This window comes from Saccostrea cucullata, unplaced genomic scaffold, assembly GCF_032062105.1.
Source record: "Saccostrea cucullata isolate Sc308-1 unplaced genomic scaffold, CSIRO_AGI_Scuc_v1 ctg318, whole genome shotgun sequence".
NCBI lineage: Eukaryota > Metazoa > Mollusca > Bivalvia > Ostreida > Ostreidae > Saccostrea > Saccostrea cuccullata.
Window position 1 is genome coordinate 249,998 of NW_026929462.1, and position 24,454 is coordinate 274,451.

A 24,454-nucleotide genomic window follows, 5' to 3' on the forward strand; every position below is an offset into this window, starting at 1 on the left:
AATTAAGATAAGTCATTCATTTTTGATGTATTTTTCACAAGATTAAAAAATGCATTAGGAGAAATTTTAGGGATATAGAGTTCTTAAAAAACCCTATTTCATTCTAAAAATAGCAACTTAAGGTAATTTTTTGTGAGTGTAATGAAAACAATTTCAATCATACATATTTTCATTTTTGTTTTTCAATCGAAGATTTAGCAACAAAAATTGTAAAGATTTATAAGGACGGTTACAGAAAGATTAAATTAAGAACAATTTGGAATTTTTTCACATTCGAATTTAAAAAAAAAAATCATTAGTTTCATCATTTAAAAGAATAGATAAAAAATATATCAATCAAGACAATTATATGTTTGTATAATACGTCCATGAAAATAAGCATTTTTTTTTAAATCAAGTTTAAATAAATTGAGACAAAGAATTCAAATTCAAGCATTTCTTTATCATATGAAACACTCTTTATTTTTTATAACTGGTTTGTTTAATTTCTTTCTTTTTTTTTTTTTTTTGGTTAGCGAAAAGATCATAATCATCTGTCAAATTAAGCTTACATGCATAAATGAAAGCATATTTTACTTTCATAATTAGAAAGCTTTGTGATCAGAAATGTCACACATTTTAATGTGAAAATGAAATTCGTAACATTTAACTAAATAATCATAAATTTCAAATCTACGAAGCCTAATTTTATGCCTTCTTTATTTAAAAAAAATACATTTTATAAAGAGAAATTTTTTAAAGATTAATTTAAGATTTCTTTGTTTGATATTTTAAAAGAATGTACAGTCAAATGGTTGGCATGTTATAGGTTTTTTTTCATACTATACAAATCAAAACTGATTCACTTCAAAATGCGGTTATCTGTAGTTGTGTGCACTCTTTAGGGGAAGACATACAAATTCATTGTGGTTTATTTATAAAATGTTGCCACCTACATTTAACTTTAAAAATACAAAAGGAATTCAAAGTAAATACCAAAATGTGTTTGATGTTTTATTTAAATTTAAGATATTGAAATTTACATTTTTACATGATCAGTCACTCATTGATATTCATAAAAAAAATTTAAATTACATCTGAATAATTCTGAAAGCATAAAGATAAAATTGAAATTAAATAGTTCACCAAACAAAGGGAAAAAAAATTCTCAAATACAGGTGTATAGTACACATCATTACCGGTAAGTTTTATCAGCTTTTAGGGTTTTGCATTGAGGACAAAAAGAACCCAACAGTAAGATGAGAAGCACACTTATATGCGGAAGGCAGTTATTGAAGTATTTTGTTGAGGTTAGCGCCACTTAAATAATAGGTGAATTTCTGTGATGACGTAACACTGTAACGATTTCAGCTGAGTATGGTTATTAAATGTCGCGTAGAACTCATTGATAGTTTTTTTTTTTACATATGTGAATGAAAACAGAAGATAGGACAAAAACTTTATATCAAGTGCTAATAATAGAAATTGTTTGTATTAGTTTGATAAATATGCAGAGAATTTTATCATTATAAATTATTTATTTTTTGGAAAGGGGGAGCGGGACATATGATTGAATACTAAATGAAAAAAATTGCTTCTAAACAGATTATAAATATACGCTCTTGTTCATAAAATTAATGTTATTTTAAAGGCAATTTAATTACATTCTTATAAGTTGTCAATTTTATCATCATAATTGAATTTATATATAATTTAAACCAATACGTCATTGAAAGAAATATACACAATTATGTTAAGCATGCTATGACTATGCTATGACTCTGCCTGGTAAATATGAATTTGTTACACAGAATATTAGGGTCAAAACCTACTCACAGCGGTACAAATATGTTGAGTACTTCAGATGACTTTTTGAGGTATCTAAGAATATTACTTTTGAATATGTTTCTGATAATCAGTTGTTTCTATATTTTGAATGTCCATATGTGTATTTTATTTTGTAAAATAATATGTGTGTGTATTTGTACTTTTCCAACAGATATGAGAGTGGAAGAGAGAGAGGTGTATATAATTTGTGATGCATGAAATGAAAAAAAAAAAGATTCTTCACGACATATAACAGCTCCAATGTTTGCAGAAAGAAAAAAAAAATAATTCGACTAAAATCGGCAGACAACCAGTTATCATTATCAGAGGTTCATTTAAACGATAAAAATCAATAAAAATGGACCTCTGTTAAAAATACATGTAATATCAAATAATACTTTTGAATAATAATTAAATAATTAATACTTCATTGCCTGATGTGGACAAGGATCCGATATTGTATTTAAAAAACGGAGTATATATATTAAATTCACATCGTTAGCAAAACAAGGTCAAAATAATCAGTGACTTTTGGAACGAATACCACTACTTATCTAAAAATCATTTTAAAACAAATCTGATAAAAGTATTTTTAGCATTTCAGTCGCACTGTCTCATTTGCAGATCATTTTGTCCACATATATCTATAGAATCAACCACTAAAATTCATGCACAACATTTTGTTTATCAAACCAAAACTAGGAATGATGCAACGACATTGATAAGACGATTTCTGGTAAAATTTAAACCAAGTTTAGGAAATGTTAACCAAGATATTCATTGTGTCATGCTTTATTTTAAAATTAAGTTTGCGCATGAAAAACAAAACTACATGAATAAAACATTTTTTTTCAAAAATCTTTGGAAAAAAAATACGATAATACAATAAAAAATTAATGAAATGAATAATTTTTCAAAAGATCCTCAAACATCTATCATAGGTTAATTCATTTAGAAAACACACGGCATAGGTTTATTAAAAATAAATGATAGCATCTAAATATAGATAGAAGTACGTACACATGAAGATCCCAAGTTAAAAATTCCTTGTACAACAAAACAACTTCGGAAGGGTAATCGTCATCAATTCTTTTATGATTCAAATCTGGACTAAGCTGACACGAATGACTGCGCGCGCAGTCAGTTTCCCCCGCCTCTAACTGACCAGCTACTGAAAGAGAATGGTAAAAGTAGTATCCAACAGTACGCCTACAAAAGTAAGCCTTTTCATCACAAACCTACTCTGGGATCACAAAAGGAGTGGTGAAAGATGCCTATAAAACGAAAAATAGTTACTATCTAAGTATTAAATCAAGTTGATCAAAGATATTGTCAGTTTTACCGAGAGCTGTGTGCGGTAAATAGAGAATGTATACAGTAGGTTTATTTATGGTGCTATTGGTCGCTACTTCTGTAATAGGGAGGCCTCACCATCACATATGCAACAAGGGTAAGTGCATTTTAATAATTAACAAGTTCATGTTAATTAATTATTTTTTTTTTAATTTTCCTTTAAGTTTCGTACTTAAACCCCTTGCAGTTGACGATCTTATGAGAACATGATCATATGTCTCTTTGATAGAAATGATTTTTTAAAAGTTGATTGTAGTTTGATGAATATAATTATTTACGGGTGGTAACTTGAATTGTACATTATATTTTACAGTTAATATCATGATTTACATTACAATTTTGCTCATTGAAAGCCTCGTATCACCTGCCAAAACAGGATTATATTTTTAGCAAAAACATTCTACTTGACAAAAATATATATAAGTGTTAAAATGTAAATCATACATAAACAAAAATTTGTGGATAAATAACTTATAATTCTGCTTTAGTTGAAATATTCTAAAGATACATACTTTATTATTCCGACCGTTTGTTTTGATATTTATTTCGAAAAAAAAAATATAAAAAAAACCCCAAATACTCAGAATTTTACAAAGTTAAATAAGATATTTGATTATGACATAGGCACTTCCATTTAAAATTCCGGTGGAATGAATTCACTGTTTGATTAAATAAAAGCCATAATTTTACTAAATCCAGTAACATATTGTTGATGACTATTTCAATTAGTCATAAGAAAATTAATATTTTATATTTCACTTTTAAAATGCAACAAAATCAAGGGGGGTGTGATACACAGTAAGCTCATAAAAAATTTTTTTTTCGAATACATTTTGATTGTTCTGTCCACTACTATTTTTTTAATAGACTAATAATGAAAAAGTTTCAATTTTTTTCTTTGTAAGTTTTGCTACACGTTTCTCCTTTTAACATGATTTTATTTTTCTGATTACTGTTCAAATTGCATTGCTCTAAAACATGTAATTTTATATGAATTGTAAAATAGTTATCAATGTTTTTTTCCAGACTTTTTACACAAGATAAATAGAATGGACAATGATGATTTTGTGAAGGCAAAATACATAAAGGCAATCGTCGGCTGTGTGAGTATAAAGACAATTTGAGACACATATATTGTTACAATCTATCAAAATAATTGAAAAAGCCACCTATATCATTTCCATATGTAACGTATATGCTAATGTACAGCAAATAAAAAAAAATGTTTAAGTCTATAATTTCCAAGTTTCAAATTAGGAACGTTAAGTTAGGAAAAAACATCAAATTTCATCTAATATTCATTGTTGGTGACTTATGATTTCTGTTTTTTTAATAGATTTTGCGACATAAAGACATCATCAACAATTTGAGAAACATAAGGTAAATTTTTTTGTGATCTATTCCGAAGTTCAGTCAGTGCTACCGCAAAAATGTGCCACTTTGCAAGGAAAGTAGATCAAAGAAAAGATTAAAAGGAATATAGCAGAACGAACAGGTGTCTGTGGACAGAAAAAGGTCTCCAGACCGCATCGTTGATATAAATCCTTTGATTGTTTGTGCGATGTTTGGTGCATCTGTGATAATGATTATCCAATCAAAACTGTCTTTCATGCTTCTGACCCTGTGACGTAATCTGAACGAAATGTGTCCTTATTTGTATGAAAGTGAGTAAGTGCAATCGGATTTCTTAGTTTTGAACGGATCGGACTCCTGCTGTTACTTTTTGCTTTTGACTGTAGTGTCCGTGGGTTCGTGCTGCTTGATCCCTTTAGGTTTCGTCATTGTCCTGGTATTATATCAGAAGACAAGTGCCCTCACCAGGGGGCGTATCTACATATACACTGATGTGACTCATTATCTATGTTACATCTTATCTTATGGTGCTCTAATGTGTTCAGAGATATAAGTCTATTGAATTGTGAGGATGATTCTGAAAAGAACCTAAACGTTATTTAAATTTAAAGGAGGGTATTCCATATAAAGTGTAAACTTTATGCTTATATTAAATGAAATTCGATAGATAATTACTAAGTCGAAATAGCATATTTTTAAGTCCATTAGGCACATATGTTATCAATAGTTTTAATCACATCCCTTAAAGCTTTTGAAAATATTGATTAATATTAATTAAGTGAGATTTTCAATTAAATGCATAACTATTATACGTATCAGAACGATTAATTCTCTGCAAAATGTCTCATATGCAATATTTCACTTAAACTAATAGCTGCTCTTTTTCATACACATTTCATTTGAAAATAAATTAAACTTCTGTTATGTTTTTTCCCCAAAAATCTAAGATACTGAACCACCTGTTTTCATCAGCACAAACAAACCTCAATCCCTCATAAGGGATGAGGCTAAAAGTAAAATTTAACCCCTTCCCCCGCCGAAAAAGGTTATTTCGTTTCATAGAATTTGTTTGTGAAATACCACGCTCTCTGAACAACCCAATTCAATTAAATGCAATTTCTTCGTGTAAATATTTTATAAATATTTCATGCTTTGGAGGTAGTAAAATTGTTATGTTGTGTTAATTTCAAAAATGTTTTATATTTTTCGTCATATTTGTTTCACTGTACCATTGCTATGCAAGTAATTTATTAGTCTGAATGGTTTTGTTGATTGCATGTTTTTAGGTGTGATAGGCTTATGAATAATTATGTATGTTTGTAGGAGTTCAAATTTATGTTAAATGAATTGGCGTAATAGACTTAGATTTTTTTTTTAACATGAGAGGATTTGATGAATGTCGATTCAGATGGTATGTTTTAAAAGTATGTTTATGAGAAAGAAAGGTATCCTTTAAATTTCTGCCTTGTTATAAGTATATTTTATGTTTATGAGATAGAAAGGTATCCTTTAAATTTCTGCCTTGTTATAAGTATATTTTATGTGTCATATCGTTGATATTTATTTATTTATGAGATCGTTGAAATATATATTTTTATACATATCAATCGACTTGTTTCTTTTGTCTATGTAACCAGAATATAATATATTATTACAGTAATTAACTGCAGAAAAATTAAGACTATAGTCGATAAAATCAAGCATCTTTAATCATTTTGAGCCCTTTTCTGTGAATCAACAATAGTTTTGATGTCACAAAAGTTTTCATGAACTTTTTTTTAAATTTGATACTCCAGCTGATAATGGAAACTATGACGTCATAATGCCAATTACATTACAACGCCAGATAAGAAAAATCTGGAACATTACAAAGGTGGACTTGACGGCAATTCTAATCAACTTTTACAAAAAAGAAGAAAAAAATCATTAACTTACCCCTGATAGCCTTTTGAATCGATAAAATCCCTGCTATATAGACCTTAGAGAAAGCATAGCGACCTCGAACTTCGTCTTCGGTCGACATTCTTTCTTTAAAGTCCATATACTAGTATTTACATACATGTAACATATGTTTTTTGCATTGAAAATGAATGGAAATCTATGGCATTCGAAACAGCATAACACGGAAAGAGGGTCAAAAGGTTAAAACATGCGTTTTGTTTTGACGTCTTAATCGTTGAACGCCGAGGACGTGAAACGTCATAAGGAAAAAAAAATCACGCTCAGAAACTGCTACTGTTGCTCTTTCATTAACGTGGGTTATGATTTTTTTTTTGCACACACCGTTTCATTTTTGACACTTTAAAACATTGCTGTGACGTCATTCCTTTGTTCTTGCAGTCTAAAATTTTACCTGTGGCAATTCGATATTAGTGAGCAGTCTGATATTAATCGTAACATCAGACTGTCTCAGTACTGATATCCTTCAAAATTGGACTGCTACTGAATAAAAGAAAATAAAAAGTGTGATACGTTAACAAACAACAATTGTGATTTTGAAACAATGATGTTACAGATTGCAAAATAAAAAAAAACAACTTTCAATTACACCGAATATACTGGAACAGGAAGAAGAACATGCGGCAGACCAAATATGCAGAAAAAAAACCCAAAGCAGTATATTTCTAATTAACTTATTAAACTTGAAGAAATGTTTCAACCCATTTCTCTGGCTTTTGAAAATGAGTAGACGCACTAGGGGTCACCAGAGAAGCACAAAAACTTCCAAAGCCCCAAAAATAAATTCAAAATAAAACACAAACTTTAGACACTTTAAAGAACAATATTCAAACACTTTAATTTCATTTTCTCATAGAAAAAAAATGCCTTTTGCAAACTCAAGGTACCTAGGCCTTGTATATGATAATTGATACTTAATTTGACAGATTCGCAACAAATTTTGGAAAAAAAAATTAAAGTATTTCAATGCTTCCACCAAAACCCCTGTATTATTGATTGTTTGTTTTTCTGTAATGGAGCATCAAAAACAAAGGTACATTTACACACTAAACATAAAAAAAATGAACTAATGTACCTTCAGCATCTGCGTAATTTCTGTGGTTATTCTTCATATGCGCATTTTCCATTCCATTTCAAATTTATCGTTCACTAGATTATCTGTATGATATTTCGTTGCACCGCTTTAATCTCCTTGTACATTTTAAGGGAAAAAATTTGTCCCCACTCTCCCTATATATGTATAAAATTATTTCAAATATCTTTTACAGTTTAGCCGAATCCTTAAATACTGTGTACTTTTCATTTAAGCTTACATTCTTGAAAGAATTACTTCAGTGGTCATTAACACCTTTGTCTTTTGTTCTAATATCGGAATGTCACGGGTAAATCAACATCAATGTTTTAAGTACGATATATGCCTCATACAATTCTGTATCAAAAAATATCAGACAGTCTGATATTTTTGAATTCAGAATTGTATTCGGCAAATATCCAATAAGTATCTTTAAAAAAGTAATTATTAATTCCCTAAATAAATACTGATTGACCTCATAAAAAATCATAATTGTATATAATATAGCTTGCACCCCTTTGTCATGAATGTCATAGATTTAAAAAATATCTTATCAATAGTTTCGTGATCTTATATCAGCAAAGAGAAGTAGAAAAAACCAGTATCCGTGTCAAAGGTCCAAGTCTGATCTAATTCCTACCAATTCTTGCAATCTTTCACTCACGACGTTACCATTGCATTGACTTAGATATATTTCCATATCCTTTTGTTTTCTCTGTGATAACTCTGAAAGTTTGATGTGTTGATTTTCTTGATCATTCTACCGGAACGAAAATTTCGCCAAGAGATTGGACAGAAACTTAGAAGGCCTCATATACATGTAAATCTAGTGCGGCTGTCTTTGTGTTTGACGTCAGGGGGCGGGACTAATGAAATATAAGACTGCATGTTTAAAATCTAATTTTACAATTTTATTTCACAAAGTAAATATACGGAAACGCTGTCTAGTAAGTATGGTATGCCAAGGACATCAACGATAGTTTGAAATGTGTGAAAAATTGCATAACGGGATTCAATATCTTTGTAAATACTTTGTTTATTTTTTTAGTAAAAACTTAATAAAAAAAAGAAGCATGGACAAATCAACTCAATAACGGTTTACAGATGAAAAAAATTTCAGAATATGTAAGCGTAGTGCAGATAGTGTAATATAAACATTAAAACAATATACCAACCAGGTGAATTTTGAGGGAATGCAAAATCGTAAAATTAGCCTTTGTGTGATTAAATGTGATTGACTGTTCTGATTTTTCACCATTTTGATTTTCCTCATAAAATTTACCTGGATTGGTTTATTTTTATTACACTTTAGCTTATATTACACTTTTAGCACTGAGCTAAGTAGTAGATAAGATAATAAGTAGATAATAACTCCTGTAATATATCTTAACACGAGAAAAACAAATACATGTTTATAAGCTGTCCTTCAGCTTGAGATTAGATATAATTAATATGTACGCTTAATCAATAAACCAAATAAATACTCTCATTCATACCGAAAAAAATAAACTTAAATAGCTGTATTCAAAGGGACAAAAAAATTTGAATTGAAATTTAAAAAAAAAATTCAATATTTCAATTACTTTGAATTGCTTGTAATATCGATATACATGTCATTGCAATTAAATTACCTCTTCAATATATCATGAGTTCTCTTAAAAAAAAAAAGGTACAAAAAATTTAGATCAATTCTATGAAGGAAATATTATTATGTTATCCTTCAAACGGTTCAAGGTGCTTTGTAATCAGCTTACCCAACACGACGCCCTCGGTCATTCAGTGCCATAACCTGCAGAAAGAAAGGTAGCCCCCGAGGGAACCCGAGTACAGGTAGATTACAGGTAGATAGGTAGATATAACAGGCTGATAATAATAACCAGATTTTCCGAGACCCGAGTGAAGTAGCATCACGGTAATGTATTGGCGGGGTAAACTGGGTGCGATTTTGTACAGTCTTCTATCTTTAATCTCCCTATTGCTGGGTTGAAACTGATCGCTCCTAGCAGGGGGTCTTTGTCTACATTTTCTGGGTGATTTCATGGATAATCGGGTCTTCTAGGTGTGAACTACTTTTTGTTAGGTCAAGCATTTTGTAGTGGAGGAAATATATTCTTCCGCTACAGTTGAACAGTTTAAATATCCAGACAACTTATTAATGTTGATCCCTTATCATCGTAAAAATGTAAGCAACCTTGTTTCTTAAATTAAAATAAATCTGCTCCGCATGTCTACACGTCTTGTACTGTATCAAACATTGTTGCATGTCATCACTTATTATTAATTCATGCCCACTTGTTATGCTTCATTATGCATTTGTATTAAGATAATTTTCTGACTGATAATTACGTCCTTTCATCTCTCGTGGTGGGAACGTCCAAGTAAATATACTTACATTCTGTTATTCTAAATACATATCTTATTGAAATACTGTAGAAAAATACAATAAAAAATTCTGCATTTTTTTCCGTTTTGTTTTGTAATCTTACAACAACAAAATAAAAAGTAATGTATAAATATATTACTTCCTTTCAGATAACTATTCTTTCATTGAATTGTAATAATTAATGACAATATTTCCTTGAGTATGAGAAGAAACATTTTTTATTTCTGTGGTCTTAAACCTGGTACAGGTAAGAATATACTTAACTGACAATTTTGAATGTAAACGCTGTCATAATCAAGTAAAGACCCAAATAAGGAGAATAAAGTTTAAAATAATTATTCATGGTATATAATTTTCGTCAATCATTTTAAATGGAATGATGTTTAATCTAACACCCTAGCATTATGATTACCATGATGACTCTGATTTTTTAATCTTTTTTCTATAATTACTTCTGAAACAATATAATTTTATCTAATGCATAGGGGGTTATATATCTATCTCGTAATAGATACAATACGCAATTGCATGTTCTACGTATGAACAAATTCCAAAAAGGTAAGCTCATTCATGAAAATAAAGGTAAATTATTGAAAAACAAGCGATGAAAAAAAAAAGTTTCGTTTAAAGTCATCATTTGGTAAGTTCTATGGTTGGTATAATGGCCATGTCATCAAATACAATTTAACATTGAGTCAAATACTGACTGGCGTTTAACATACTATAATTGTCAGTCCATTATTTAAACACTGAATTTACACATTGACTTTTTCGTTATATCCCGATCATTGCAAGGAGCACACGGCAGGTGTAACCGGTCAGCAGGGAATGCTCACTCTACCATACCACCAGATCCAACCTATAACGTTTTGAAGTTTCTTGTGTGCTCTTCTCCTATTTTGTATTGTTGATGTACTTTTGAGCTTGAATATTGTACGTCATCTCCATATATTTTATCATTCAAATTTTGAGAATGACTACTGTTAGTTAGCTCTATTTATTTCATTAAATAAACGGACATATGTAATTTTAAATATAATATGTAACTATGGGTAATGATTTTTTATTATTTTTATTTGATATGTACATGTACATCGAATAGGGTAAGCTTTTATAAGCGTGGTTGCCCGTTTTTGCTCTGCTCCAGTTTTGTATTGAATAATGGACATTTGACCTTCAATGCTTTTCGCTATCTCCATATATTTCATCAAATTCTTGAATTATGAAGATTTGAAGGAGTAGCAACCGTACCTTAATCGTAATAGATCACGCTCGTTGATCTAAATCCATTAATAACCGGAATAACATAATTACGGTACTAATAAGACCACAAACAGTTTGTCCAGGGATGTGCTGACCCGTAATCAAAAGATTACAACCTTCTGTGGTCAGCAGACAACGAAAACGATATGACGAAGAACAGAAAGTTTCCCTAAGCCAAGCTGGTCGTACGCATTCAACACACAAAATCCGCCAGGTTTACATTAACTATATATACATAATACAGTATTAACAAGGGACCTTAAAAACCACAGAATCCTTTACAGTTTTTCTATAGGCATTTATTTGCTGATTACATGTATGTTTCTTTTCGTTCACCTCCTGCAGAACTGTGGCTCACTCAGAAAGGGAATTTGGACAAACAGACAAGAGCTTTTTTCTGCACATAATAAAGACAGCTAAATTTTCCGTTTTTCAGAATTTTTGTTAACCCTGCTTTTTTTCAAAAGAGATAAAATAACACAGAGTTAGTCGAAAAAGAGCATTTATTTTTAAAAACAAATTTTTTCTAACGAAAAAGTACATTCGATACTCTTGAAAAATCAAAAGCACAAAATAGGACAATCTATCTAAGATATACACATTACAAATTCTGACAAAGAAATAAGAAATGTACAAAATGCATTGATCATTGGACAAGTATGGCAAAAAAAGGGACTAATACTTATAATTAAAAAAACATAAACAGACATTATTAATAAATGAATAAAAAGAGTAAATTAAATTTAACCAAAAAGGCATTTTCTAGTATAAACAAATATAACATTGAATGCAAAATAAAAAAAAACCTTTTCTGCCAAAGTCATGGAGTGAAAACTCTTCATTATCCAGTGCTTGGAGCCTCCTTAAACTTTACAACTTGACATCAAGTCAGACTAAAAACAATTCACTCAAATAGATAAGTTTTCTTTTTCTTCATCAAATTATCTCATAGTTTCTAAGTTTTTCTTGAAGCACAACAAGCCAGGCAGAGACAAATCACTCAAATATGTAAGTTTTTTTTTTTTTTCATCAAAATATTTCCTAGTTTCTAAGTTTGTTGTGATGCACATCAAGCAAGGCAAAAAACAAATCACTCAAATAGGAAAGGTTTCTTTTTCTTCATCAGAATATTTCCTAGTTTCTAAGTTTGTCTTGACGCACATCAAGCAAGGCAAAAAAAAAAAATTACTCAAAGCAATATGAGCTGCATGTTTGACATAGGAAAAATTTATTGCAAATTGTAATTAACTAATTTAATGGCAGAAAAATAAATCATTTATAAACTTCTGCTGTTTATATTTGCGATAGAAAATTTTTTATTAGCTTTAAATGAAGCAAAATTGAATTATTGTCGTCCTGTACAATAATGATTTCTTATATAAGCTGTATATTCGGTTGTATAAAAATATTTTTTCTGAAACTTTTTAAAATTTATTTTGGGCTAATTGGTCATAAGGATTTAAATTACATACAAATTAATCATAATAGCACATTTTACCAGCAAAATAAATTTCTCAAAGATACAGCTCATATTGCTTCAAATAGGTAAGTTTTCTTTTTCTTCATCAAAATATTTCCTAGTTTCTAAGTTTGTTGTGAAGCACATCAAGCAAGGCAAAAACAAATCACTCAAATAGGAAAAGTTTCTTTTTCTCCATCAAAATATTTCCTAGTTTCTAAGTTTGTCTTGACGCACATCAAGCCAGGCAAAAACAAATCACTCAAACAGGTAAATTTTCTTTTTCTTCATCAAAAATATTTCCCAGTTTCTAAGTTTGTCTTGAAGTATAACGTATACAAACGTAAAATCTACAAAACAGAATAAAAGCTGAAATAAATGTTGAATTATTAACCACCAGATGTAACTTAATTTTTTAGATTTGATATCTTAAGTTGTAAACTATTAGTTGACAAAGAAAAATTTCATAAATTTTAGTTTTAAAATTTGATCATTTTATTACATCTTTATATGGAGCTCTTCTACTAAAGTACATCAAAATAGTCTAAAAATGGCCACAACCACCCAGCCCCTTTAAAACTAAGTTCTCTTAAAATATAGTTAATAATGAACCATACAAAACAAAGACGATTTTGTAATCAGTCTTGTTCGCTGGAACCAACACACCTTGTTTATGTAGTCTCTTTAATTATTTTTATCTTAAACTTTTTTTCAATATGCTACCCATTTGTCAAGTTTATGTGCTGGTCTGTGATCAATTCTGATTACCTTTAACCCAGTCAGGCTACTAACAGATAAGTTACAGGGAATTCAACAATTTCGTGTAAGGTCAGCATTTCGTAAATATTCGTTAATAGGAGCTTGCACATAATTGTTAGCAAATACAACATTGTAGTAGGTTGTTTTTTGCATATCAATTTTTCGGACGTTTTTAACAGTGAATTTCACTACATAATGTACCGTTCCACGTGATCATTAATGCTTCACTGCGGATGTGACCAGTCCACAAATTATACTTATTTGTCCCATGAACCCGATCATGCCTCAACGGGCCCGTTTTTTCCCATTTTAACAGATTTGTCTTGTTAAGAAATTTTTAAAGATGAATTACTTTTCATTATCTTCACCCTTTTCATGTTTTTCATAACACTACAAATTAGTCAAAACAAATCTAACATAGCTAACTTTTTTCTACTTAAGGAATAAATTTAATAGCTACCCATTCTATACGGTATAAACTGGGTTGGGGCAGTTTACGCTTTATAAACCGCGAAGCGGTTTATAAAAAAGCGTTAACTGTTCTAACCCATTTATATCGTATAAAATGGGTAGCTATTAAATTCCTTGCTTATAATTTAATTTTCATTCATTTGATGTAATAATAAAAGATGATTGTTCTAACAAAATGACTTCAATTTGCTCAAAATTTGAATGTAACGTCAGGCGGATTGATACGTTTTTGACGCAAGTCATTGTGACGTAGGCAACCCATTTTATACGATATAAAGAAAAATTTTTATCAAGTCAAATAAAGCGTTACAACCAGAATTAAATTATTTGAAAATGAAATCATTTACGTCTGGTAAATTTCAATTTATTCAGGCTTCATTTTTCAATGTTTTAGTTGCACAAAAAAAATCATTTCATATACTGTAAAAGCACAAATATTCGTGGGGGATTAAATTTCGTTTATTTCGTTGTTAACAATTATGGACGAAAAAAAAATCCCACACGAAATTTTATTTGACTATACATTGAGTAGGGTTACTTTCAAAACAACGAAATTAATTACCAAAATAAAAAAACAAAACTATTTTTGATGACACATCAACGATATTTTATCCTAACGAAAATTTGTGATTCTACAGTATATTTTAAGATTTGTTTGTACTTACACAGTGCGCCATTAACTTGACGTCATCTGGTTCCACTGCAGTTTCGCTCTTCGTAATTTTCTCTAATTTTGCTGAAAGAAATATGAACTATGTATAGAATGTAGAATTTTTAATTAAAATGAAGTTGAAAAGCAATTTCTTAAAAACAAAATAAATAAATTGAATGTTTTTTTTTTCCTTTCCCCTTTTCTTTCTTACAGTACTTTCTTTATTCTTTTCTGTTTTTTTTTATGTGTGTGTTTTTTTTTTTTGCTATCTTGTGTCATGATTATGAATTTTAACCGAATTTCAATGCATGAAAGAAAGAAAAGAAATAAAGCACATAATTAGAATAGAGTAAAATATATCTATATATTTCTTTTCATTTGAGTGTTTTAATTTTTCTTTCCTTCTTTTCTTTCTTTCTTTCTTTCTATTTTATTTCTTTATTTATAGTTTTTTCTTTTTGTTTTTGTTTTCTTATTAAGGTCTTCCGTTTCCAACGGAAGACCTTCTACTGATTCTGTTGGTAAAGATTATTAAGGTCTTCCGTCTTCAGCGGAAGACCTTATTGTTTTTCTTAGGTTTCTTTTCCACTATTTAAGGTCTTCCGTCTTCAGCGGAAGACCTTATTGTTTTTCTTAGGTTTCTTTTCCACTATTTTTATTATTATTGTTTTTTTTCTTACCGATTTTGTACGCGCGATTTCTCGAGAACGGCTCGATCGATTTTCATGAAACTTTCAGGTCTGACGGAACATCAAAAAGTCTAGACATATAATTTTTTATTTTGATGACGTCACTTCCGGTTCGGAGTTTTCTGCGATTTAGTGATTTTTAGAGGGTCACTTTGTCCGGCAGTTTTCTCAAAAAGCACTTAACACAGAAGCATGAAATTTTCAGTGATGCTAGAGCAACCTTTGGTGAAGTGCCCTTTATATATCACAACTACCGAAAGTACGAAGCGCCGGCGCTCGCTATGGCTCGAAAATAGTCCTATCATGAATTTCAAAATTTCTAACACCTTTTCTACGATAACTTTTTACCTAGAAATATTTTGATAAAACATATAGAACAAAAGAAGTGTAGAATTGCATGATCTTTCAAATGATATCTATGAAAAAGGGCTGGCCCCTAAATTAAAGGATCCAGAGGGGCCAAAACGTTTTATCTGATATCTCAAAAAGTGTTGACAATTTGTTAAGCATCATAGAAGGAAAGTTGTTCAAAATAATAAATAGCAGAGGCAGAGATCATTTAAAGTCGTAAAAATACCGTCACTTCCGGTCAGGCCGGAAGTATTTGTAAATGGCTCGTTTTTTGCACACATAACCGTAAATGTCTATCAATCTCGATATCATCGTCTTCAGAATTAGACAGAAGACTTATTTGTTGCTTTGCAATAAGCTCGTCTAGTTTTATTATTATTGTTTTTTTTTCTTACCGATTTTGTACGCGCGATTTCTCGAGAACGGCTCGATCGATTTTCATGAAACTTTCAGGTCTGATAGAACATCTGGAAATCTAGATACACATTTTTTTATTTTGATGACGTCACTTCCGGTTCGGAGGTTTCTGCGATATAGTGATTTTTAGAGGGTCACTTTGTCCGGCAGTTTTCTCAAAAAGCACTTAACACAGAAGCTTGAAATTTTCAGTGATGCTAGAGCAACTTTTGGAGATGTGCACTAAGTATATCACAACTACCGGAAGTACGAAGCGCCGACGCTCGCTATGGCCCGAAAATAGTCCTATCAAGAATTTCAAAATTTTAAGCACTTTTTCAACGATAACTTTTTACCTAGAAATATTTTGTTAAAGCATGTAGAACAAAAAAGGTGCAGAATTTCAAGATCTTTCAAATGATTTCTCGAAAAAAGGGCTGGCCCCTTAAATCAGGGGCGTGGAGGGGCCGAAAGTTTTTCCTTAATATCTCAAAAAGTATTGAGAATTTGTGATACGTCAAAGAAGAAAAATTGTTAAAAATGTCAAGCTTAATCTGATGAAGTCGTCAAAATACGTCCGGCGTCGTCACTTCCGGTCAAACCAGAAGTAGTCGGAAAACGCGTATTTTTGCCGTTCTTGACAAGTTTTCTGGTAACATATGTCTCTGGGAGCATTATAATTAATTTTCCGTCCGTCGTCGTCACTTCCGGTCAAACCGGAAGTAACAGAAAATGGCTTATTTTTGCAATAATTAACATGGATTTAGAGGAATCAAACCATTTTTGGACTTTATTTCTCATTTCTGTTAAAAAATGACAGCCACCTCCGGTCAAACATGACGGAAGACCTACTCGTTGCTTTGCAACGAGCTTTGCTCTAGTTATTCTTTTTTTCTTCTGCTTCCTAGACCGCAACTTTGAGGCCTCTTATCTCACCCATTTCTCAACGGATTTCGCTCAAATTTTTAGAGGTTATAGACGTTTATAAACTCTATCAGATTGCTGACTAAAATTTCGAAAAATCACTTCCGGTTTTGAGTTAATCGAAAATTTATAGGCTTTCGTTTCCAGACAAAGGCTCAGAGACGGCTACAGCTGGAGCAGAAATTCTACTGATTTTAGATAAAAGAAGGATTGAAGTTGTGCACATTGGTTTTTTGTTTTTCGATTTTTCTGTTCAAAATGGCGCTAAATAGGGGTCAAAAATTAGAACGCTTAAAAGAACCAAAAATTACTCATATTTTGCTTTTTATCTTCTTAACTAAAAATATTTTGTTAAAATATATAGAACATCATTTGTGCAGAATTAGAAGATCTTTCAAATGATATGTTGGAAAAAGGGCTGACCCCTAAATTAAGGGATCTAGAGGGGCCAAAAGTTTTTTCCAGATATCTCAAAAAGTATTGAGAATTTGTTATACATCAAAGAAGCAAAGTTGTTGAAAATGTCAAGATTAATCTAATGAAGTCGTCAAAATACGTCCAGCATCGTCACTTCCGGCCAAACCGGAAGTAGTCGGAAAACGCGTATTTTTGCCGATTTGGACAAGTTTTTGGGTAACATATGTCTCTGGGAACTTAAAAATTAATTTTTCGTGCGTCGTCGTCACTTCCGGTCAAACCGGAAGTAGCAAAAAACGGCTGATATTTGCATTAATTAACTTAGCTTTATAGGATTCAAAGCATTTTTGGGCGTTATTTCTCATTTTTGTTAAAAATGAAAGCTACTTCCGGTCAAACAGTACGGAAGACCTACTCGTTGCTTTGCAACGAGCTTTGCTCTAGTTTGTTGTTATGATTATGAATTACTACCGAATTCAACATATGAAAGAATAAAGCGCATATTAAAATAAAAAGATAACTTATAGGAATCATTCATGAAATTTTTGTAAACATTACTCAATTCTTAGACATGGAAAATAAAATAAATACCTTATATTTTTACTTTATGAAAGATACGAAGATAACGAACATTATTCAAGCGCAAAAGTCAATCCAACAATACAATAAAGAAGCGGAGCAATCGAGGACCTCCAAACAATAAATATATATGTCTTTTAGGAGAGCTACAGTTCTGAAGCTAACGTGAACAGGGCAAAGAACGAGGAAAACCCAAGCATTCAAAAATTTGAATCGCGTGCCTTGAAGGAATGGGCAATCCCTAAATTATATGACAGAGCAGTGTACGAGGGACGTTCAATAAATAATGTCATTAGCTCGATGACACACAACATAGAAATCATATGACATTAAGCTTGACTTTCTCTCATTATTGAATCTTTAATGAAGTGATAACAGTTTATGTGACCACTTTTCATCGCATAATTTCATTGTGGGAAGCTGGAAAACAAGAGCTATTCGAGACATTGCATTAAAAATGAATGGTCAAGAATCAGTAAACTAGAGATAAATTGAACGCGTCATTAAAGCTGCTGTAAAACTTGTTAATTTCCCAAAAATATATTAACTGAAATATGTGAAATTTACAGCATCTAATGTCTGTTTAATACACACATGAATAGATGGATTTCAATTAACAAAAATTATATAAAGGGCATCAAAAATGGGTACCGTCCTTGTCAACAAGGACATGCAACAACCAATGTATATCAGCGAAAATTTAACAAACTATCACTGATTTTGTTTTATTGACTTTAACCCCCATCCCCGCAATCACGCATTTTAACGCATATACCGTTGCCCCGCAATCACGCACTTTAACGCATATACCTTTGCCCCGCAATCACGCACTTTAACGCAATTTTCGTTTTTGGCGTTTTCTGCTCTTATAGTTTTGATGATATGATAATAATTGATTAGATTATAAATTTTGTAATTCCATTCTAATATCTTTCGCAAATAATAATATTTTTCCTTAATTTAATATGTCCGAATCGTTCGATTTATTTGATGAAACTTGGAATGCGAGACAAATTAAGGTCTTTCTTTTGACGCTAAATCAGCTCACCACTTGATCCCGACTTGTTTCGGTGATGTGGAAGTCACTCAATCTAGCTTGTGTGAGAAGGGACTATTGATTCAGAATTTATCGAATTTAACGAATGATTTTTTTATGTAAGTGTTTAATAAAAACCTGTGCAGAAATCGACAGAAGGAACGTGTAAAATTACAAAAGAATTTTTAGGTTTATACATTCTCTGTCATACAACCGTAGAGAAAAGAAGTTTGTTCATAGAATATAGCTTTGTTCCAGTTTACATGTAATCTTATGTTACATGTAGTCTCATGTTGTCTTATTTGTTGTCCTATTTGAATTCAGATTCGTAAAAACTGATTATTTTCCCACCTTACACATGTTACACAGCTATAAAAAAAAATACACACACACAAATAAAAAGGAACAGAATAAAGGAACGGCAATATCATGTTGAAAAAGAGGTTGTTTTCATTATTAAGTTAACGTTTCCGATATTGTAAAAAAAAAAAAATTGTCACACTTTCTCGATCGTGTGTCTTGATTTCTTAACATATACGTATACATGTATACATAAAACAAGATATTCGGGAAAATTTTAAAGTATACTGAATACTTGTTTGATATCTTTTTAAAAAAAGGCAGAACAAAGTCTGTGAGCCAATGCTAACCAATAGTGCCCCACTCTGATGTGAATTTAAACAAGTTTAGTTATTGGCAGATGCACGGAAAAAATATGAAGTTGTTATCATATTCATATACAAAAAAATCCCACTATATGACACGTCTCAACAAAGATTCAGCTAAAATTTATAGAATCTGCGATGAGTAGTTGCTTAGAAAAATGCGATAAAAAAAATGTTACATGTATATTTGGTGCGGACAGACGCACGGTAAAACAGGATATGAACGTTCAAATTGGATTTGCTCAGTAGGCATATAGTCCTTTATATGAATATTTCCTTATAGGAATATATCCGCCTCGAGTACGTTCATATCGTCAGTATATTATTTGAAAATATTCACTTATCAGTCGATTTCACATGTATAAGAAAACATATATACTCTGTAGGTTCATGTATGTCAACACTGCATACTTTAAAAAAAAAAAAGTTTTGAAAAATTTTAATTGGCGAAGTAAACTCTCAAGAAGAGGACGGCGATGTGGTCTGATTGGATTTTTCAACCATTAATATGTTTATGTTAATATACACAAAAAATACTTCTAACATCCATGCACTTGTGTATGGACTGTTAACTCGTGATTGTTTTCAAAGGGTAGTGCAGCTGGTAAATACATGTACCATGCAGATACATTACATAGGCGTAGTCACAGGGGGGGCAGCGGGGGCACTAGCCCCCCCCCCCCCACTTTCAGATCTGGGGGGGCAAGAGTATGTCTGTGCCCCCCCCCCCCCCCCCACTTTTTAAAGAAGAACAAAATCACAGCTATTTTTCCCCAACATTACCTTTACTATAGGAAATAGTCATTGAATTGAAAGGGGCAATGCATTTGGACTTAAAACTTCATTCTTTCGGGGGGGTGGGGGGGTGGGGGGGTTATACATCTTTGACCAACAGCGATCTAAATTATTCTCCGCATTTCATCTCCGGAATTATATTATTACATTTAGTATTTCCGGCATTTTTTTTTCTTCGATCAACAGCTAGCTTGTTAAAAAAAAGGGACTGATTATAAAATATATTTAGCATTTCATTTTACCACAGGAATGCTTAGCATTTCGTACATTTTTTTTTTTTTGGTGGGGGGGGGTATGGATCTTGTCTACCAAGTTTATGAAAAATCGATCAATGAAAAAGAAAATCAGCTACACTTGAACTATATCATGTCAGTGATGTCCGACAAACATGAAAATGATCTCAATTTAACATCCATGTTTTTGAAAATAAAGCTTTTGATGTCAATGATTTGTTGGTATTGTTCAAAGATAATAATTTCAATTTTCAATTAAGAAAGTCTTCGGTCACAGTTTTATTTCCTGAATTTTACTCTTCAATAAATATCGGAAAATAAAATTATAAATTGTCAGTAAACTATGTTACGTCGGAAATTAAAAGTAGAATATAAATAATCGGAAAAAAGAATGCAGTCAAAACATTGAGATAATCTGTTTATTCTCCTGTCTGATCTATATGAACATTTATTTCGGTCAGAATTGTATATCTTTTACAAACACAATCAATTAATTTTTTTCTGTCGTTAACTTGTATTTCTTAATACTAAAGTAATATGGGCTATCGCAAATGTATATAGTGAAAAATTTGTATATCCACTACGCATTTACTCCTGATAGATCCTGAGTAATTGATATATTTCATTGTTTATCATGTTATTAATTAGACTTTTTTCTGCAAGTTTGACTAATTTGATATAAATACGTCATTTTCTTAAATAAAGTGGACAGGTTTTCGTGTACATCGACCCTGCATGTTCATAAAGTTCATCGTGTCAACGAAATCTGATGGCAACCTTTGGAAAATTGAGAAAATGCTTTCTATATTTCTCTATAATTACAGCTACAATTACTGCATTTTCATTCAAACATTTTTAATAGTACCGTCATATTTGCTTCACAAATAATCGGAATACTTATAGGACAACATCGGGAAAATTCCGAGTACTGATTGCTCCGTCCGAGGAGTTCTTGGACTCGTTTGTAAACTATTCTATTGTTTTTTAAAAATGTGTAAAAATTCCATTACAAAGAAAAACTTCTTTTCGATGTTTTTCTTTTCTTTTTTATTTATTTATTTCAAATTCGCCTACAGCCCCATCACTCCCAAGTTTTTCTTTATTGTTAAACGTGCTGATTTTTTTAGTAGCCCACATGTACCTGTAGGTGTAAAGATTCTGCAATCTTCGCTATAGCCAAGGGGTTCCGATACGCTTCACATTTCAACCATGCACTAGAGTAGATTTTGGATCGGAAACCCTTGGCTAACAAGGTTTAGATATGTATGGCTAATTTAAGACTGATTATTTTAATGCCGAGTCCCATGGCAGTATTTCATCCGTATATCAGCCAAAATATTAATAACAAGATGTGATCAGTTAAATTTTATTACATGTATTTTAAAAACTAAAAAGTTTTCCATCTACAATGGGCTATTGCATCGTTCAATAGAAATTAAGCGATATTCTAATATTTCAACAATATTTATTAATTTAAAAAAAAACAACTCGAGAACAAATAAATTAAGTTAAATGTGCTTAAAGCTCCAAATCCTTTTTGTCCTAAAAATATATATTAAAAACGTGTTATAAAATTTTTCTCAGGTGATAATCCTTTTCTATTAGACCTCATTTCTATTTTATTTATAATTGAAAAGTTCTGCAAGTTTCGATAAAATGGTAATGCATGTGACTGAAGAAATAAAAAAAGGGTTTTGGGATGTGTCGCTGTCTGTAATTTTAACAAGAGCATAAAAAAGACACCCTGAATGGAACTCAAACAATTATTTTAAACGAAGTTTTCGATTTAGATTTAAAATACATAATAAATTATCTGTAGACTATGATAATATATCGAGTCTGTAAAAGTCCACATAAAAGAATTATTTAAACAAAATAAACAGGATTAAATCATCAAAATACTTGAATTCATTTTACAGATGATTGTATAATTATTAGGGCAATATATACGGCAACAGTTGCTGATTATACACCGTGTAAATGCATCCTCAAAACCACGTCTTTTCAGCACGTAATCGCAAGTGCGCTGCGAGGAAAAGGATAACGTCATCAAAAGTTAACAAATGTAATGCTACTATTACGTCACAGACCGCGCAAGGGGCAAAGAGTTAAGACACATAGCAAAATTGATAGACATCATTTTGGGGGTAGTTCACACAGTTTTAAAAAAAACATTTGATAATATAAAAGTTTAATACTCAAAGGTCACCCTATGTTTTTAAAAATGAGTGAAAACGACAGCGTGTAGGAATATCTAAACAATTATTTTGAAAAAAATCAAAAATACTTATCCACGTTTGTCTGAAATTCAAACAGATCATGAAACTTGAATCCATTTTACTTTAAACCCTCAAAACAAATTTACAATAAAATGCACTTGTCAAAACTGCAAAGGCCTAAGAAGAACAAAGATTTGCAACAACACAAAAACAGTTTTATACGCTATTTTCTTAAATATTAGCGGTCTTGTTGTTCAAATTCATATTTGGGGAGGCAGTTCAATTTCTGGAGGAGTCTAGTAAGCAAAATATTTCTTCATGACAATGTCCAAACCCACAGGCCATGAAGAGTAAAGGAGTTTTGGGGTAAACAGAAAGTTAATGTTTTGTCTCATCAAAAATATTCGTCAGATCTTTCAATCTTTGACTTGTTTCATTTCCCAAACTAAGGAAAACACCTTTCAGAAAAAAAAACAAAACAAGAACAGCAAGTCATAGGATCTGCCATATTCCAGTATACGAAAGATCATACTGAAAAATGTGTTCTAAAACAATTAGAAATTGAGTAAAAATGTTACGGACATGCATTTAATTAAAAGAGAATATTTTAGTTAAATTATTAAGACGAAATCATAGAAAAGCGTTTTTTATTTCTTTCCGAGCCCCGATGACATTATTTATTGAACGTCCCTCGTATTGCCTTAATTCCTCTCTTCGTACGAATTAACCATTTAAGGACAGGTGATACAAACAAATAAGGATGCCTAGATTGGGATATATTTTTTGGCCTAATTTCATTGCAAATGATGTAAACAACAAATTTCTAGAACATTGAGAAATTGCAAACCTTCTGTTATGTTCAAAAGACTGCGCTTCTGAAATCTATACCAATATTATAAAACTCTTCAAATCCCATTTTTTGAGAAATTTTGAATAAAAGATTAAAAAAAATACGCGGTAAAACATATTCATTTTTCTCATTTAAATATGACCGAGTTTGTAATCTTCATTTCTTTTTTCTTTTTTTTTTTACATAAATTTGTTTGTATCATCTGTCCTTAATATGTATATTTTTTGTTCCTTCATTCTTTTATTTTGAATGAATTTTTGCTGCATGCTATTCAAAACAGGCTTTTCTGTCGAGGGATTGGTAGATAAAATTATTGTTAAATTAATTAATTGGTAAATAAAATAAATTAGTACATATATGAAAAAAAAAATGTGGAAACAACAGTAAGTACTGGCTAATAATAATTTTTTCCTCCATTTCTTTTTTTCGTTTTCTCAGCTTTATGTCTATCATTTTCACGAAAATATAATCAATTTTCTCTAATTATTTTTAATATTTTTATAATGATTTTTTAAAAAAAATTTTGGCAACAAAAAAAAATTACGCTTTTTTTAGTTTCTTTAGTGTAAATCTAAAATTTCACAAATTTTTACGACGGCAATAAATATATTCATGATACTCAGTGTTTATACATGTAACACATCATAATATTTATAAAAAATAATTTGACAATACTCACTCGTTAAATAAAGATATAAATAGCAGAATATTATACTTACCTCTATCACACCATCTTGAACAAACATACGATGCACACAGAAAGGGAATAA

General features: G+C 30.8%; 2 long non-coding RNA genes across 2 annotated transcripts; one reads left to right on the top strand and one right to left on the bottom strand.

Moving 5' to 3' along the window:
* The first annotated feature begins 3,095 nt into the window (after positions 1–3,095).
* LOC134280927 (uncharacterized) lies at positions 3,096–5,122 on the top strand. The gene is made up of 3 exons (XR_009994990.1): positions 3,096–3,256; positions 4,186–4,262; positions 4,496–5,122. It is a non-coding gene; the product is annotated as an uncharacterized LOC134280927 (long non-coding RNA).
* Positions 5,123–12,634: 7,512 nt separating this feature from the next.
* On the bottom strand, positions 12,635–24,454 carry LOC134280928 (uncharacterized). The gene is made up of 3 exons (XR_009994991.1): positions 24,404–24,454; positions 14,544–14,614; positions 12,635–12,998 (listed from the first exon to the last, which is right to left on the bottom strand). It is a non-coding gene; the product is annotated as an uncharacterized LOC134280928 (long non-coding RNA).